We start from the raw sequence: 18,724 nt of genomic DNA on the forward strand, positions 1-18,724 counted from the left end.
TATACTGTGTGTATATATATATATATGTGTATATATATATATATATATACTAGATGTGTGTATATATGTATATGTGTATATATGTATATGTGTATATATATATATATGTATATATGTATATGTATATGTGTATATGTATATGTGTATATGTATGTGTGTATATATATATATATATGTATATATGTATATGTATATGTGTATATGTATGTGTATATATATGTATGTATATATATATATGTATATGTATGTATATGTGTATGTGTATATATGTGTGTATATATATATATATATATATATATGTATGTATATGTGTGTATATATATATATGTGTGTATAATCGCTGTAACTGCAGGAAAAACGACTGCACTTCATTTACGTATCACTTTGAGAAGATTAAATAAACGTAACCCATTTTTTTCTCTTCAGGTTGCCGCAGAACAACTTCCTAACCCCCCAAACCCTCCCACCCATTCAGCCCCATTCAGCCCCACACCCGTCCGTCTGCTTGGTTTGCTTTGGCTTTTGACTGGATTAGGTACATGCACAAGGCCGCTACTCATGCCACGGGATTGCTTATGACAGGCCCTTACGCAGACACCTTGACTGCCATGAGCAATTACTTTAAATACACAGGAGAGGGCCAGAACTGGACCGACCTGTGGGAGGGTGAGAGGCAGAGAGGGGAAGGAGAGAGAGAGGCGAATGTGAATTGGAGAGGAAAGCATAACAGCACAGATCTAATTCTAGATTATGTAAAAATGCTTTGTTGTCTTGCTGTTGTTGTTGTTATTTTTTTCTTAAAGCCTCTCTGTGAACTTCTAAAGTAATCACGAGTGAAGTGGAGACTAAAAAAAACAATGTTTTTTTTTTTAAAACTTGTGATTTGACCTACGGTTCTGTTAAACATCTCTCTTATTTTAAGCTGTCGTTTGCAATTAGATAACCGATACCGTGTTGCTGAAATCCATCCACGTCTCTGTTCATTGCTACATTTTAGATAGACTTACCCGCCCTGTGCATGCTGACAGTGACAGAACTGACAGCAGTCCAGATCCCTCCTCTGCTCGGGCCCGGCCTGCCCATCGATCAGATTTCACGCAGATCTGGACCTGGCTCCGCTTACACACAGCAGGTCTTGTCCCCGCTGCTGCTGTGTTTCTGCTGGCTCTGTTTCACCTCAGAATGAGATGGTGGGCTGTGCTAAAGTGTTTTCATACCACACCCATTCCTCTGTTAGTCCCAGCTGTAGCTATATAAAAAATAGCTAATGGCAGTTGGATAATCATATAGTTTTAAACAAATATCATAATAAGTCATATGATCACCTGTCTGTTATTACCCCACCCCAACTCCAGTTTTATAGAAGCACTTGCAAAGGTTTCCTCTAAGCCAGATTGACCCTTTTACCTAAGCGTGAGCATGACTTATTATTATTTTTCCCTCCTGCCTGTGTGAGTCTTTGTGTTGCCGTTTCCTTGTGCGTACTGCGACTGCGGGAGAGCGTCTGACGAGAGCACCGGATCTGTGAGAGAATGAAGAAGTGGTGAGGGCCAGAGTTTATGTGAGGTGAACCAAAGCTTTTGCACTCTGCTTTGCTTCGCTTCTTTCTCCGCAAACATCTTTCTCTCTAACTCTACCTCTGTGTCTCTTTCTGGCACACACACACACACATGGAGTCACACAGTGTAATAAGTAGGAGTGTGTGGAGCTGCTGAGCTGTTCCACATGTGTAGGGTGCGTCAGATCAAATTAGGCCTCGTTGACAAAGGGCCTTTTACACACAGGTGCATGGTGGGTGAGCTGGAGCTGCAGTCAGCCAGAGAATCAGCCCAAAAAGCCAGTCAGTCAACAAACCAGCCGGCCAGTAAGTTAATCAGTCAACCTGCCATTCAGGAAAGTGAAGACTTCGGCTTCACTGCGCTGAATGAGCGTGACTTTGACAGCTTTCTGGCCATAAGGCCATTGTCTTACTTCATCGTTGTCCTTTTCGGAACACCTTTGGAACATCTCCTTGGACGCTAATACGCTTCCCCTTTTTCTGAATCTAACATCAACACATTTGCAGCTCACTCCAATCACATCCAATCACAATACACAACCCAAATCACGGCAGCGTGCCAACTGACCGTCTCCACGGAATGAAAATGGCAGTTTCCAAATGTTTGGGATTGTGTTTACTTCTCTTTCCCAAAGTTTATTACATTCTCTCTCCAAGTTGTCATTTTTCATACATGAGCATAAATCCTTCAGTGGCACACATACACCCGTGCTGAACAACCTCCCCGGGTGCTGGTGTAACCATAATGCAGCTGCGGCAGTACAGGCTGAGTTATTACGTTTAATCCGTCTAATTGTTGAATTTCACAGAATGGGACCCAGTGTGCCTTGGAACTAATTCTGTCTGGGCATTCTGTTTAATTCGCCACACTGGGCCCTAAGCTCTTCTGAAGGGAGGCTGCCCCCTCTCTGCTCCTTCCACCCCAACCTTTAAGAATATAAACCCCTTATCTTCTGCGCGCCCTCACCCTCATGCATGACAGAACACTGGGTGACTTGTGCAAGAGAGTGATTTCTCAACAGCCCATAAAACATTCTTCTGACATTTTGGACATCTACTCTAATGAGGCGGGGAGGCTGGGAGCTGAGCGTGAGCAGCGACGGGAGCCCGGCAGCGCCAGCCTCGCCAGCCGACACTTTTTAAACAACAATGGGCGAGGCATGAAACGAATGGAAATTGAGATGCATGTCTTGGGTGGTTAAAGAGCGGCATATCGACAGCGTCACGTGTGCAAACACAATTGCAAAAATACTCGTGTTATTACAACAACAACAAAAAAACCACTTCAAAAGTGTGGTGTTTATTTTCAGCTACTTTATCAACACGAAACGTCCAAATTGTTGCGGTCTCGCTCGAAAACAATGCTGCTTTAAACGGCTCAGATTGGCGGGGGGTTGATTGGCTCATTGGTTGGTTGCGTGGCAGAACGGTGATAATCCGCGCTCACAAATCCCACGCGTTTAGTCAAATTATTCCAGGCCTTAAGGCTCCCATTGTGATCACTGGCTGTGGTGTGCTGCTGTCTGAGCCCCCCCATGGGGACAACAATGCCACCATTCAGGGCCACTTGCTGCTACAGGCCGGGCAATTTCAGGTGTGAATTGGCTGTGTAGCCAGTGGCTTATATTAAATGACCTAAGGCGTGACCTTGAGGGCTAAGAGAGGACAGGCTAAAATGGTAGCTCTCCAGTTTTGTCAAGATCCGTCATCTCTTTGCTCTGATGGCCTTAAAAACGGACAACAGCTGTTTTATCTTGGGGGAGAAAAAAAAGAATTATAGGGAAACTGATAATATTTGTGAAAACTAAAGAATGATCTCTTCATCCTGATATGCTCTTTTTTTTTTTTTTTTTTTTTCCCCTCTCCATTCTGTTCCTGCTAAACCTCTTCTCTGTCCTCCTGCCTTTCCCCAATAATATGCTTTTAATCATATCTCCTTGGCTGGTTTGCTTGCGTGGGTGAGTGCTACATCCAGGACCTTTGATGGGAATCCGCGATGCACCCAGAAGCCTTTTGAAGTGGCCGGCTGGGGAGCTATGGGGGGGGGCTAGCTATGGGGGCCGTGAGCTTTGATGTGCCAGGGTCTAGAGGGGCCGGCTGCACGCTGCCCTGCACTGATCTGTCAGTAGCACAGCTGCACTCCTCGCTGGGGAGCCCCTGCCTGACCAGTTGGCTCGCTTTCTGACTTACTCACCTAGCTGACTCTATCTACCTACAAAAATAAGAGCTGCACACTTAGATTAGTGCAGTAATTAATATATTGTGTGGGGGTAAACATATCTCCAGAGTTTGTACAAGTCCAAATGGTGCTGCAGAGCATTGAGTTGTTTTTTTTCCTGCTTTTCCCGTTTTATTTTCTGTCAAACAGCTCACAGAGAAAGAAAGAAAGAAAAAACACTTAGCGGACGGCTGTTTTCTGCTCGAAGCCGATGTAAATGCGCCACTGGGAATTTTTGAGTTTGAATTTTGCCAAGTGGAATCTGTTTTCTCTGCAGCTGCACGAAACCATTAAAAAGAGACCATGTGTTCTAACCTGTTAAGTTTCAGTCAAGCTCAACCTTGGCTCAACTCTCCACCTGGAGAGGAGAGCGGTTTTCAAGGCCGAAGCTATTGACACTTAGCTCACCGCGCGGGCTTTCTTTTGCTCCACGAGGACGACGCATTAATTGCATGACAGTGACCAAGAACATTTTTCAATAGCTTTTATATGCAACACAATCCCACGTGTCTTTTTAAGCGCGTTTTATTTTTGTGTCATATATTGCTGTACATAATAAAGAGTGTGACATTATGATGGATAGAGTATGAGGGTACAATACTATAGCAACACCCTTTTTTTCAGTCTCTAGTTAGATAAGTGTCTCTCTAGATCAGGGATGTCAAACTCATTTTACATCATGGGCCACGTCCACAGCCCACTTTGATCTCAAGTGGGCCGGACCAGTGAAACTGCTCTTTCTGTCAGTTAACGGAGTTTAGCTACACATGTAAACCCTGTGGTATTTTAATAAAGAAAAAAAGGAGAAAAAAAATCAATTTCTTGTTGAAAAACATTCAATAAGAAAAAAAAAAGTTAAAAAGTTAAATTTGGGCTAAAATTGTTAGAAATAATTGTGTAATATTACAGAAAAAATCTGTTAGCTCATTGCAAAAACTGTCCTATAATTATTAAATGGAAAAGTTTGGTTATTTGACAAAATGCCTTTTGTTGTTGTTGTTGTTGTTTTACTGTGAACCCACTGTAAAACATTTCTATAGCAGATAATAGTGAAAAAACTTCTGTTATGATTATTTTTCTGTTTATCTGTTACTTATTTACTTTGGTGTTGTATAAATTGCCATGGGGGATGTCTGTAGCAAGAGGAAAAGCTGTAAAAATGATGAAAGTACAGTTACACGTCTAAAATTTTGTTGCCCTTTGGTGGATCACTTCTGGCCCCCGGGCCTTATGTTTGACACTCCTGCTCTAGATCTTTTTTTATTATGTGTTCAATTCTTACTGACCACAGAACTGCACTGAGCACTCACTGACACTAGAAAAGCTGACTAGCCAGCACAGAAGCTAAGTGTGTGATCTAGTGCACACTTATGTTAGAGGCCTGTTGTGATTGTGCATGAAGTAGAACGTTCCATATGAGAAAGCTGCAGATTTCCTCCCTATGTCAGAATTTATAATAAACGTTTTCAGTGTCAGTGCAGTATCACTCAGCATAGTCTCTCTCTTATCCATCATGTCTCTCCTGTTCTCGAGCACTTTTAAAGAGCTTGTGTGTTTGTTTAGCTGTGAAAAGTTGATGACGCATACATTAGGTATGCTTTTTTTGACGGCTATGCTGGACAACACTTGGGAGTTGTCCAGTATAGCCATACAGTAATTATCCAGTAGTAACTGTGAGAGCATGTTTTACATCCTGTTTTCTTTTTCATGTTTTTTCTAAACCACTCAAGGGTTCGACCTGCACATAAGCAGCCACATGCCAGTGTTTGATTTAAGCCATTTTTGAACACTAACTCTAGACATTGTCAGCAGAATCAAATTTGCCTTTTTTTTCCCTTAAATGCATGCAGCAGGTCCGTAGTCCTTCCTCACAAATGGAAATACTGTGTTTGCTTTAGGTGCGGGTGCTTCCTTGGCAGAGCGTGCCTTGAATCAGGGCACACGGCGCCCAGTGGCTCGCTGCGAATTGACCGTTACTGCCTCCGTCCTCACATGGACACAGTCAGACATTATACAGACTCTGTGCGAGGGAGCTGGCATGTCAAAGATCTGCATGCGACTTTGCCAGTTAATGTGGAGGAGAATTCAGGGCTGCAGTGCATGCGTGTGAAAACAGCTTTAGCTAACAGTCACAAGTATTTTCCTCTGTAAATCCTGTGACAGGAGAGGAGTGCGGACTGAAGGGTACATAAATGATGAGAGAATAATGCGAACGCTGCCTCTGCAGGAGTAATTTATTCCTGAAGGATTAGCTTGACTGCAGTGAAAAATGATAATGGTGAACGACTCTCCAGTGGCAGTTTGTTTGTTGACATTGCCTCAGGATCCTTTCCTCCTCTGGAGGATGGATCATCCTCAGTTAACCTCAGCTTCTAAACATCAGCTAAATTTATGACTCTCCTCCTTTCACCTATGGTGGAAATTCACAATAACATGGCAAAAGACAGATGCAACAAGTCAGCCTTGACTGATGACAGCCACTGTTTTTAGCCTTACTTTGACAGTTTGTTGGACTCGTTTAAAACATTTTATGTTACATTTTTGATCAGTTTAATCACTGTAAAATGCACTGCCTCTCTAAAGGCTTTTACATTATGCAGACAAATCTCATCCTGCATGCCATTTCATTTATTTTAAAGCTCTACTTATTGTTTCACAGTTTATGTACCTGTGAAACTTCCTTTTAACAGGAAGAAGCCACCGACAGAACCAGGCTCAGGGAGAGGTGACCATGTTAAGGTGATATAAACATTAATCCCTTTATAATGAGCACTCTGATCGTTCACACTTAACTCTGCATAGTGAGCAGAAATACTTTACTTTTTACTTCAGCTACTTCCTTATTTGGTGATAAAACTGTTGTAGTATTTTTTTTAATAATTGGATTATGACTTTTATTTAAGTAAAGGGTCAAAATACTTTTTGCCACTTTTTAAAACAATTATGTAACCACAAAGCAGTTTTCCTGTGCACTGCCATTTCTAACATAATGTATGTGTATAAGGGCGCAGGGCTGCACACTGTGTTCTTGGCCAATTTTGTACGCTGTATTTGTTTCTGATAAAATATTCTGATTCCCTGCAGCGCCACCCCCCGCTGTCTTCTTTGTCTCCCTCCTGTGCCATAATTGAAAAAAACCCCGAAAACCCCTTAATCAGCTTGTTCCACTCCTTTGTTGAAGTTATATGAGGTTTGTGCCGGACTCATCAGATGGCCTTAGCATGACCTGTGAGCGCAAACCCACTATCTCCAACACATCTGTGCCTAGTTAAATGAAGGTTATATTTTAGGCCTATTATAGTCCGGGAGACAACGCAGGCTGACTGCTAGCTTGACCACTCACCCCTATCTGACTTGCACATGTGGTCAGTAACTATAGCAACATGCTGAAAAGGCTGCTTCCTGAGACTTTGTTGTGTTTGGAGCTTGGCACAGCATTGTAACCTAGATATTATTTTTAGTCTGTCAGCAAAGGCTCAGTGTGTGTTGATTTAGGATGTGAGCTGACAGTCTCTCTCACGCGCGCAAACATACACACACACACACACACACACGGCCCCTCGAGTATACAAATTCACAGGCTTTACAAGGCTGGACAATATCAGAGATTTGAACTTTGCAGATCTATGACTGCAAAAATCATCTGTTGACATTTTGCATCTCTGAAGGTGCAGACATCTGTCAGCCAATCTCAGGTCACTGAAGTCATCAGCAGCAATGACGTATGTGAAAAGCTCTCTGTTTCTCTGTTTGTCAGCTGTGTTGTCCCACACCCATCTGCGGCCTTTTATTGCTTTTCTCTCCGACTTTCTTTCTTTCTGCCTCCCTCTTTCCCTGTGGCAGCCAGTAATAAAGGTTTGACAGGCAGAGCGTGAAGGTCATGGTTATTAGATGGTAAAGGCAAGAGCCACAGCTGGGCTGGGCAGGCCTCCTCTCTGGCAAAAGTGATGAATTCTGTGTAAGTGTGTGTTAGTATGTGTTTGTGTGTGAGGTGGGGAGGGGGTGGAGTTTCTTCTTCTTCTTTTTTTTTTTTTCTTTCCTTGCAGCAGCCACCTGGTTTGGCCTCAGGGTCTTTTGATAAAGAGTGAGGTGCAACTGAGAGGAAGGGGTGGTGATTATAAGCACGCCAACAAGCTGAAATACTGTCCAAGTGGTGTGCACGTATGTGTGTGTGTGTCTGCGCACGTGTGTGTAAACTTGTCTGACAAGCCCAGAGGCGTTCACACCTGCTGCTTCTCTAGCTCTGCATATCTGTGGGCGAGCTTTGCAAAAGCTCAGCTGTGACACATGTGGACGTGCAGACTGTTCAGTCCTTTTTTGATGAGGTAGAAGCTTTTTTTAAACCCTTAATGACTCAACAACAAAACCAAGCTGAAATATTTGTAGTATAAAATTGAGCAAAGGGCATCTGTGTATGAGAATGAAATTACATCAAGTTTTGCTGGTAGCACAGTTGAATACAGCGGCCTTAAAAGACTACAGTAGCTCATAACTGTCATTGTCACATTCAAGCTACATATTGTTGCTGTATTGCAATTTGTATTACTCGTGAGTAGTTGTACTGTATTCATTTACAGCATTTGTATATATTTTTATTCACTATTTAAGACACTCTGCATTGACACTGTGCAAATATAAGCTGATGTCCCAGTGTACATTAGACACTTAGTGGCTTATTGCTTGAATGTTGATATTGTAGTGTTCACTGAAATCAAACATGGCGAGTTGTGCTCTTACAGGACTTTAGGTTGTCAGCATTTGATCGGCATTGTCACGCTAACTCTTTTTCCTGTGTAAAAGTTGTCAGGCCTCTTCCTGCACATACTGAAATTCCTTAAATGAAATGAAAATGCGCACAACATCTGGATGCCGGTCATTAAAGTTCAACCATTAAAGCATTTTTAAGACAGATGCTAACACAACTATATTTGTTGATGTAAAAATCAGGTATATTGAGTCCACCATCTGGGCGGAGCTTTTCTAAGTCAAGTTTGCATGTTTAGCATGTGTCTGCGTCAGAGATGGGCAGTAACGCGTTACTTGTAATGCGTTACTGTAATCTGATTACTTTTTTCAAGTAACGAGTAAAGTAAGGGATTACTATTGCAAAATCGGTAATTAGTGACAACAGCTGTGTGCAGATCAATAATGGATCATATATTGATTGTGGGAGAGAGTATGAGCGTGCAGCGTTTAAAGCGTGGAAGTACTGACCTTATTTTGAGTTTGATTCCATAAAAAGTGACAAAAACATTAGCGTCCGTTTTACTTGCATCTATTTGAAAGAGTGAGTGTAAACACAAAAAATATTTTATTTTATGTGCTAGAATGTGCAGAAAATAGGTTTAAATGTTAAACTAATTTATTCAAGTCAGAGAATGTTGCATATAATTACATTTTTGCTTGATGCATAAAGTTAAAAGATTAAAACTGATAAAACAAGTTAAAAAAAAGAGACTTTTCCATTTGATTACATTTTGTATGATGGATTATGCAGAAAAAGTAGAATTGGGCTGAAAGATCTATCGCTTTATCACCTCTTCAGGTTTTAAATCGTGTTTTTAAAAAGTAACTAAGTAACTAAGTAATTAATTACTTTTGAAAATAAGTAATCAGTAAAGTAACGGGATTACTTTTTTGGGGAAGTAATCAGTAATTAGTTACTGATTACTTTTTTCAAGTAACTTGACCAACACTGGTCTGTGTGGGTTCTGTTTGGGTACTCTGGCTTCCTCTCACAGTCCAAAGACATCAGTTAGTGGGGTTAGGTTAATTGATGATTCTAAATTACCCGGGTGCGAATTACATAGATGTGAATGTGAGTGTGAATGTTTGTTTGTTAGCCCTGCGTCAGATTGGTGACCTGTACAGGGTGTACCCTGCCTCTCGCCTAATGGTAGCTGGGATAGTATATTTGTATACCCTGAGAGGGATAAGCAGAAGAGCATGGATGTATATATTGACTGATTGATTCTATCTACCATATATAAAACCTTGCACAGGAAAGAGAAGTTGCAAAGTACCCACTGGTCAACAGAATATGAAACATCGACACTTATAACAAATGGTTGATGGGTGTTTATCTCGTCTCTTTACTTTGTACATTTTCATTTATCAGCTGTTATAAATGCCAACACCAATATATCAGAAAATATCAGCTAATACCGTCTGACATAGATCAATCCGGCTGTAGTTGTCATGACCTACAGGATTTGTGCTTGCATATTGCATATTTTCTAAAAGGTAGAATGCTTTAAAATGTATTTCATCTGATGAGTAGCATTTTATTAACCCAAAGTAACATCAACACTGGAAAAGGCCTTTTTATGTTTGTGTCTTGTTCCTCTGGTAGTCGCACATCCGCTTTGACATCCCACCAAACTGAGAAGGCAAAACCTGTATATCCTAAGCTGTTTTCAGAAACAAGGTCTATCAACTGCACATCTTTCTTATCATATAAAGAATGCCAAGCTCTTATCCTTCTTGAACTTGGCTCTCATTTCTGCTGCAGTTTTTGATTGTCAAATCTCTGAAATAAATAATTGGCCAAAATCTAAATATTTACTGTTGTGCAAACTTTATGGAAGCTAGCTCCAAGGATTTTGTTTAAATCCCAGTATTTTAAACATCGTGTGCAATTTGTGGTCTCCGAGGCAAAGTGGTGTAAGCTATATATGTTATAAGGGCATACTTGTTATTATCACATTTGCTGACTGACCTTGCTGAGATTAAGCACGAAATGTAAAACCACTGTGTTTTAGAATTCGTTGAAATAGTATAGTGCTCCGGCTGAGAAGAGAAAAAGCGTTTGCACATTTTTTGGATAAGACCTTCTTGTTGATTTAGCGCACAATAAAACAATAGCTATAACTTGATACCCATATAAGTGGTGCTCACTCGGGAGCTGAATGACAGAAAATCAAATAGAAATGTAATAAGTATAGATGGTTTGTACTATGTTCTTTTATCAAAAATATTGTCTTTGGCGGACATCCAACTTTTTTTCCTAGCCACTGCCAAAATTTGAGGCTTGCAAACCTCAAGTATCCTCAAGTGGGCTTAGTGCTGTTTTGGAAAAATAGTAGAGAGAGAGAGGGAAGTGGAGTAGCTCCACACTGCAGTGATGCATTCAGCAGAGGCTGAATCAGTCTGTTTTTCTCTACACAAATTCCATCTTTAAAAGTTCCATCATCTCCCAAAGTGTTCTAGGAAACTCTTCTCAAACCTCATTTGCACTGATATGAAATTTGGCCAAAATTCAGTGAAGTGGTGACACGCCTGTGTGATTATGGCATCACTAGACAACCATAAAGGAGAATCCATTCAAGCTGCCAGCATGGCCAAAACAGAAAAACACCTCATTGGACTCAGACTTGGACTCATTGCGTCTGCTATCTGTTGCTGCACAATGACCTGTGTCACTCTCTGGGATGGGTGTCAGGAGTTCAGCCCTTTAGAGCCACGACCTGCGTTTGACCTCACTGGAGGGTAGAGATGCAGCTGAGGAGCCTCATGATAGCTGCAGAGACATAAAGGCTGCAGGTCACATGTGACATTATAAAGAAATATATAAAACATGTTAGTCTGTCCCCACTGCTTATATATTGGATAGAAAGGGTAAGTAAACACCAAGAGTTACATGAAGACAAACAGCGTTACAGACTCGCTTCCTCAGAGCTGAATTTCTTTATTTAGAGCTTTTCACAGACTGGAGTAACAAAACGATTCATAGCATGAAACAGTGAAATTGAAAGAAACAGGAAAAAAAAAGAAAAGAAAAGCATAAAAAACAAAAAGAGACAACAGTAGAGTTAAAAGCACTTAAGAAATGGGTAAAATGAAATAAGAACCAACTGTGGAATAATTAGAGATGGGATTGGAATGAACTGTATGTCCGTATAGGACATTTAAAAAAACAAAATTGTTTTATTCGGTAACCTATAAAGTGACAAAAAAATAAATCAAACTTTTAAAAAATGTGAATCTGAAACAACAACAATGAAATACTGGAAAACTGACACATTTAGATTTAAACGCCTGCAGTGAGTGTTTGGATAGAAACAGGCTCTAATTGCTATCTGCGACATGAAAGACTACATGACACACACACACACACACACACACAGACAGCAGTTGCCAGTGAAGAAAATACTCTTGTTTTATTTCCACTGGTTTTGGAAAAGATAAAACACTCGTGCTTGGGTGTCGGGTCACCACCGGCGTTCATACTGTGTAAACATTCCACATCCATGTGGCGGCAGGGTGGACCTGCTGTCAGTCACAGAGAGTGGAAAACAATTTCAGTCTCACGCAGAAACGCTCCGTCTTCCGCACACACACACAAAAGCACACACTTACATATGCATGGCCTGAGGATTTGCAGAAGGCTTTTGGTGTCTGCAGCGGTGTGTCTGGTATCAGTAGTTACATTCTCATCACTTAACATATAAACCAATTACGCTTCCTTTGTCATCAGGTGGGTTCATTCTCTGTGCATTGTTTGATGTTCGGCGAACTGCTTCGCGTCTTTGATCCGCTCCTGAACCAGCGAGAGATTAAAAAAAAAATGTACCCAGCTGCCACCGGCATCAACAGGTGGCCCTTCGCAGCTGTTTTACTTTAAACGCTTGACGTCTTTCCACTCTCTCTCTCTTTTTATATGTTCACAACACTCACCTTATCTGTTTTCATTCAGTGTTTCCTTCACTGGTAGCTTTTTTTCTTCTTCTCGTTTCTCTCTTCTGTGTCTTGGATGTGGTTCTGTCTGTGTTCATGTCGTGCTGCATGTACTCATAATCTGCGGTCTGTTTCGTGTTGTGTTTATATATGTTTCTACCTGTCTGTGTCTGTGTGCATTATATATATATATACGTATATATATGTGTGTGTGTGTGTGTGTGTGTGTCTCCAGCTGTGAAGATAAGTGGGTTGCACCATCTTTGCAGATCTCTCAAAGGCAGGAAGAGTTTGCCACATTAAACAGCTCTTCTGTGAGTTGTAATTAAGACAGTCGGCTTTGTTTGTTTTGTTGTTTTTTTAAAAAAAATCATTTTTGATACAAGTAAAAAAATTCACAGATTTTGAAGGACTTCCAGTATATTTAGGGTTATTGTTAAATTTATTGTCCCTTTAGTGCACCCTTATGTTGGCCTGATATGACATTGCTTAACGGTAATATCGTCTTTGGTGCATTTCCTGTTGACACAACAGCCATACGCCCTCCATCACACTCCAGCTCATGTCTGTTAGTGTAATGCAGGGAGAGGAAAACCAACACACAGTCCCAACTCTGCCAGTTCACTCCCCTCGTCTCTTTTCAGTGCCACTAGGCAGCTCTCTTTATTCAGTACCCTCTTTCTCTTCTTCCTTTCCTGCATCTGAAAGGGGTCAGTGCCTCTGCATGATGGAACCACAGGGCTGAAAGTCTTTGGGCCAGACACTGGAGGAGTCCACTACTAATTGCTCTCAGCGAATCCCCAACCATTGTCCCCCACTAGGTTTCAATTTGAATTTGAATGGTGGTAGCTAGCTGGTGCTGAGAGTGTAAGGTACACAAATGACTGTCACTGAGAATGGATCGCAGCGCTACAGAGATTGTGAACTTGTCCCCTAAATAAGCACTGTTGGCTTTTTGGCTCTGCATAAGTAACGGTCTGTTTACACTAGCATATTCATGTACGCTTGGCTGAAGTAGTGTTGGGATAGAACGGCAGATGCTTTAGGGTGAACAATTGTTTTTTCCAGGTTAATTTTAGATTAGCTTTGAAGAGTTATTCCTTGTTCATTTGCAGCATTGCAACAATCCATTAAACACGAGCATGAAGAAGTGGTTAGTAAAAAAGACTGAACAGTGTGTTAACAAGTTCCACTTGATCTTCAGGCTTCTTTAAAATATAACCCGTTTACCTTTTTCTATATCTGTGATTGTGAGGACACAGTAAGACAAATTCAAGTTGCCCCTCAAGTGCAAAAGCTAAGTCAACACATCCAAATGAAAGATGGAAAGACAGTGAGACAGACAGACAGACAGCTGAACAAATTGCCAGACCTTCCCCCTCCCTGCAGTTTACTTGTTCCCTCTCTATAGAGGCGAGGTTCTTGGTCCATGTCCCCCTCTTCTCCAGCCCCACTAGTGGTTAATTGAGCCCCTGCCAGGCCTCGCCCCTTTATTGCCTCCATTTGTCAAAGCCTGAAATCTTGAATGGTGCCAGAGACCTTATACAAATCGAGAGCCTCGTCGCCTCTCCAAGTCTCTCCATCTCCCTCCATTCCTTTATCACTCTCTCCATCCCCAAAGAGCAAACAGTTCTGGGCCGGGGCAGCTCAGGGCAAACAGTGGTTGAACAAAGGCAGTGGCTAAGTTGTGAGGGGTGGGTGGGAGTACGAGGGCGGGTGGCTGACGTTGTCCGCTACATCTCCAAAGTCAGCGATGCTAAATCTCACTGTGGCAGATGCGATGGTGTTCTTATAGGGTGTCGACATCTCCTGCCTAAAAACTGGACTGTAAAATAACTCATGCATGCTCCGAGAGCGTCCTGCTTCTTATTTTGGATTAGTCTAGACATTGTAGACGCCTAACTAGGCGACAGGTGTACAGTGGAAGGTATTGTATTGCGCCAGAAACTGTCCAGTGTGAGGCTGTCATCAGCACATGTGCTGCTGCCATCCCGTGGCCTGCATACTGCAGATAAGACCAGCCATTCAACCAAGCAGGCAGCTTTTCACTATAGTCATCATTGTTTGTCCAGACCACAGACAGACCTGTAATGTACGGGGGGAAAGACATGGGAGGAGCCGGGGGCTTTTATAGGCAGCACTAAATACAATAAATAAAAGAAGAATGACAAACAGAGCTGCTTTGGTGCCATATGGAAGAAAAGAAAGAAAGAAAGAAAGAAAAACCCAAAGGAGACTTGTTGTCTGTAATGTGTATGTCGGCTGCCAAATGGACCATATCAGATTTCTGCAAAATTAGAATGAAAACTGATGTCAGTCCAGAGGTTCATCAGGCCATGGTATGGTTGGCTGACTGTTACTGGTATGGATATTGCAATACTATGCCCATTTTGTAAGAGATACATAATCTGTGATATAGATTTAAACCCTACAGCATCGCTAACACTTGCCTGTTTGTCTAAAAGCGCATATAATGCATCCTTCAGGCCAAGTCAGAAAACAAGCCTGTACTCGTAGAATGAGAAAGTAAAAGCATAAATGTGCAAAATTATTATTATTATAATAATATTATTATTATTCCGTTTTTTTATCACCAAAAACGGAAAAAAGAAGAACTAACTCAACAGCTCGCACAGTGCATGACTCCATTTATGCCTATTTATTAAACACATTAATGTTTCATACAAGTTTGGTACGTCAGACTATGAATATCCTTACAGAACCTTACAAAAAATGTAAAGCACACCCAAAAAACTCCCATAAAATAGCAAATAACAAACATTTAAAATGTAACTAAAACTAATAATAAAAGTAAAGGGAAAATTATGGATAATTTAAAAAAAGTTTTAATGGATTGCTTGTGCTTTCGGCTGCTGCTGACTGTGGTCAAATTAACAGCTAGACTTTTTAAAAAAAAAAGTGAAAATTCACCATGTGGTATGGTAAGAACTCATAGGCAGAAAGTTGCACTCCTGGGCAACAGTTGTGTCATTGTGATTGCATTTGCTAAATGCTAATCTATTGGCCGTATCAGTACAGTGGTGTTGTCAGTGTTTGCCATAATGGGACTTCTTCTCTGTAAAGCAGGAGAAATATATTTCGATGCTGTGACCTCACCGACCTCACATCCAAAACAATGATAAAAATGATGGTGCCCTTTATTTTTATTTTAAGAACCAATAACAACTCTTTTTTTAGCTAGCTTTTAAGTATTTTTATTTTGGAACTGAACACAGTTCAAAGAATTCAGAGGAAATGATTAAACACTGTGGCCGCTACAATGGTGCTGAAGTGGGAACGAAATGCTTAGATATTAAAATGAGTGTCATCTGGCTTTCAGCTTCCCACGCACTGGATTTGGGATCAGCTTCTAATGCATCATCCATTGATGTTCATTTTACTAGATGGCTTGAGACGTTACATCATATACGCCTGTCCTTTCAATGGGTTCAATCTGCAAAGCTTTTGAAGTTCTAAGTTCATCACCAGGATCCCGCAAGTTCATGTTCGAGTGCATAAAACTTTGCATTGTTCTTGGCGTCATAAAAACTTTGGAGCCTTTAAATGAGCCAAGAGTGAGATGTATTTGCATGCGTGTGGATGGGTTGACAGGCTCACTACAGAACACAATTTTGAACATGAATAATCAAAAATCAAGACGTTATTTCGTGGTGACTTTGCGCCTCATGTTTGCTGTTAGAACAATGTTAGAATTAATGCATAATATCTGCTTTCTCCTGTTTTCTCAGCCCAAGTCTCTGTAGTATTGTGAAGTTATAAATTAATTTACAAAGCTGCAAAAATATTGTACTTACCATAACTCTTTAAGCACGGTACGCTGTGAAAGCGTGTTAGATAATGTCCACATGGATGTGTTGCATTTGTTTTCATGTGTGTTTGTGCATCCGTCTGCTTCACACGCTAGGGTGCCGTACCCTGCTGCAGAGGTCTTTGTTGGAAGTGTAGAACCATGAGTCAGGCCTGTGGGAACAAGCCCTGCTCCTCTCCTCTCTCTCCCACGCTTTCACACTCATCCCATCCTGTGTACGTCCGTTTCACCCCTGGTGATGGGGAGGTGGGGTATAGCGAGCATACGCTGTGAAAATAGTCACACGCAGATGTGTAAGGGTCATCAGACCCTGAGAAAATGGAGCTAGCTGTATGTGATTTTTTTTTAGTTAGGCCATGTATGGCGGGATTAGGAGAAAATCATAAACAGCCTGCATTCTCATATACTGTATGTCTATGAATTACCAGGAGTGTCACATATATTATGTGGAAAAACATAAAGAGGGACACAAAGGCTTCAGCCTCATATTTTCTTCTTTTTTGTGTGTGTGAGTTTTGTGAGTGATAGACCAGCACCTTGCCAGTGTTGTCTCCCAGTCTCAGTCTGTCAGTACCCAGTGAACACCATGCAATCAATGGGTGCCATCTGGCTGACTGTACACCAATCAAAGAGCCCATTCTGGGTGTTACCTTAGGAGCAGCAGAGCAGTGGAGGAGGGCATGGAGAACAGAACGAGGCACCTAGACTGAGCCCAGTCGAGGGGGCTTTGAAGCCCCTTACTCTAACTCAAAGACGGGAGGTCTGGGCCAACCAGAGAGAGAGAGAGAGAGAGAGAGAGTGAGAGAGAGAGCGAGTGGAGGCCTTTATCAGAAAACCCGAGCACAATTGTGGTGTGCGGTGTGGGAGTTGGGGGAGTTAATTCTTTGTATAGATGAATGGATGAATAGAGGAGAAGGGCTGAAACACTAGCATCTCCCCCCCTCCACCGCCATGCTGGATCTCTGTATGTTTTAAGTTGGCCATCTCGGGGCCCCAGGGCCCCTCTCCGCGGACAGACCGACAGATACCATCAATTACCAAGGCCAGCCACTGGCCACCATATGGCCAGTGGCTGCATAGGAAAGAAGCTTGTTCCCTTCACAGCACCAGCCCTACATATGCTGCAGGCTAACTAGCCGTATGAACAGTGTGTGTTTTGGTAATGTGTGTGTGTGTGTGTGTGCGTATGTGTCATGTGTTGCACTGGCATAGGTTTGGGTAGTGTTACAGGACTGACTTATGCATCAGGGGGTCGGGATTGGATTACAGGATTGAGTTACACCTGTTTGTGTGCGTTTGTGTGCTGTTGCGTGCCCATCTGTGGTTTTTACTGAACTTTCTTTTAGTGAAGACAGCTTGAAAAAATGAGGACATTTTTATATGTCCTCAGTTCTGTAACTTGCTCTTGAGGTTTATTAGTAGTTGAAGAATAAATGTGTGTTATATGAGTGTAGGTAAGCCCAAACCTACATTGGAAGGAAAAGTCACCACTTGTGCAAAATGAAAAATGCACCTTCATATAACTTACATGACATCACTGGTGACATAATGTTGCTGATAAAACCCCAAAAAACAGTTATGGAGTTGTTTCAGTTTTTTCTATTGGTTCACAGGATTAAAAAAAAAAAAAACAGATCTCAATGAACCTTTTCTTCAGAGGTGAAGTCTGATTGACTAAAAGTGATTATCTTTTGGGAGTCGACCTTCTCTTTACATCTTTACAAATAGGTTCCAAATTAAAATAAATCATCTTATGTTCTCAAGGAATATCACAAACTAATCCAGATCCAGATGCTTCTGGATCCAGAAACTCAACCCATGCATGGTGTGGAGTGAATTTTCAGCCTTGGCAGAGGCACGCAGTCTGTTTTCATGAGCCAGTCAACAAATCGATACAGTGCCTGTGAGTGCCTGTGTTTCAACTTTAAAAGTCTGTCGCAATCCAAAAAAACCCAAACAAAATTAATGGATTCAAAAATAATTCTTCAGTAGAAATGAATTGTCCCTGCAATTGTCCTACATAATGCTTTGTAATTGCGGCTGCTGTAACCTTATATTAACTTCGACCGAGTTAGAGTGCACGAGTACTGTGCATTTAATCTGGCGATTTGCATTTAAAAAAAAATAAAAAATTATAGCAGTAGTTCTCGTCCCACTCTCCAACTATGTATCAATCAATAACAATAAAAAAAAGATCCAAGTTGAAATAAAGGGCAGCAGGTTTGGATCAGAAAACCTTCATTTGATTATTTTTCACTACTTAAATCATATTCATTGAACTTTCTCTCACTCGCTGGTTGTCGATGCCCCACCTGCAGTGGCTCTGTTACGCACCAGTGGAGATCGTCCCGCGGTGCAGGAAACACTGATTTCATCTGTTATATTTAACAATGTGCTGTAGGAGGGAGGGCCACGATGCTCTCCTTTGAATGCCCATTCGTAT

General features: G+C 41.5%; 1 protein-coding gene and 1 long non-coding RNA gene across 4 annotated transcripts in view; one reads left to right on the plus strand and one right to left on the minus strand.

The window, feature by feature from the left end:
• LOC120730089 overlaps positions 1–1,448 on the minus strand; it is a 9,377-nt gene extending 7,929 nt beyond the window's left edge. The window contains exon 1 of the long non-coding RNA XR_005695050.1: positions 1,008–1,448. This is a non-coding gene — a long non-coding RNA (uncharacterized LOC120730089). The remainder of the gene's footprint in view (positions 1–1,007) is intronic.
• kcnq1.2 (potassium voltage-gated channel, KQT-like subfamily, member 1.2) overlaps positions 1–18,724 on the plus strand; it is a 191,241-nt gene that overhangs the window by 66,663 nt on the left and 105,854 nt on the right. The window lies entirely within an intron of this gene.

This window comes from Simochromis diagramma, unplaced genomic scaffold, assembly GCF_900408965.1.
Source record: "Simochromis diagramma unplaced genomic scaffold, fSimDia1.1 OVJJ01000293.1, whole genome shotgun sequence".
Lineage (NCBI taxonomy): Eukaryota > Metazoa > Chordata > Actinopteri > Cichliformes > Cichlidae > Simochromis > Simochromis diagramma.